At 36.6% G+C, this 939-nt stretch overlaps 1 protein-coding gene across 1 annotated transcript in view; it reads left to right on the top strand.

Moving 5' to 3' along the window:
* The window catches only part of LOC110037017 (protein kinase and PP2C-like domain-containing protein), a 6,395-nt gene extending 5,468 nt beyond the window's left edge, over positions 1–927 (top strand). Inside the window, exon 4 of the mRNA XM_020741580.1 lies at positions 774–927. The gene's annotated coding sequence lies outside the window, so the exon portion shown is untranslated. The remainder of the gene's footprint in view (positions 1–773) is intronic.
* The last annotated feature ends 12 nt before the right edge of the window (positions 928–939 follow it).

Here is a 939-nt window from a genome sequence, read left to right on the forward strand (position 1 = left end):
GTCTTAGATGGTTTGGTCATATTAAATGTCGACCATTAGATTATCCGATTAGGAGAGTAGATGCTTTAAATTCGACTTGTGTTAAGAAAGGCAGAGGTAGACCTAGGAAGACTTGGGCTTATTGTATTAAAAATGATCTTAATTTACTAGAACTAAATGAAAATATGACACTAAATAGGACGCAATGGAGAAAAGGATTCATGTAGCCGACCCCACGTAGTGGGATTAAGGCTTTGTTGTTGTTGTTGTTGTTGTTGTTGTGTGTGTGTGTGTGTGTAGTAAGCCTTGGTCTGTTGGTGGCGGGGTCATTATAAGTCCCCTCAGGTCAAGGGTTCGATCCCACCGTAGCGCGGGGGCTCTGGAATTTTAGGCAACATGGCGCGGGCTCTTATTATGGGGCCAAAAAGTACATGAGAAATCGATATTTGGGTTTCTGCAAAATATCCATTTCCTTTAAAATTTATATATATTTATATATATATGTGTGTGCGCGTGCTTGCGTGCATGCAACCTCTCTGAAGGTTGTAAGTCCCCTCAGGTCACAGGTTCGAGTCCTCCGTGTGTACGGTATGGTGCTCGAATATTTAGCAGACCTAGTGATGACCGTAGGCTCGTATAACAGCCTTCGACCATTTCTTATATATATATGTATAACAATAATAATAAAGTGACATGTGATTCTACTATTTTAAAATTGTTATTTCCTCTCATAATCATAGGGTTGCATTTGCATATTTTTAACTTTTATTGATTTTTTTTTTTTAAAATTTCAGGACTAAATATTGTTGAGGATTTATAGAGTACCATTTCAGATCGGGGCCTTTATCTCACCATATGAATGAACCAAATTTATTTATCATGTCTTTATATATAATTCTTTGAATCCTTGATATCTTTTATATAGTGTTATTGATTTTGTAATTTGGGCAGGGTATTTAT

Source organism: Phalaenopsis equestris, unplaced genomic scaffold (genome assembly GCF_001263595.1).
Source record: "Phalaenopsis equestris unplaced genomic scaffold, ASM126359v1 Scaffold213985, whole genome shotgun sequence".
NCBI lineage: Eukaryota > Viridiplantae > Streptophyta > Magnoliopsida > Asparagales > Orchidaceae > Phalaenopsis > Phalaenopsis equestris.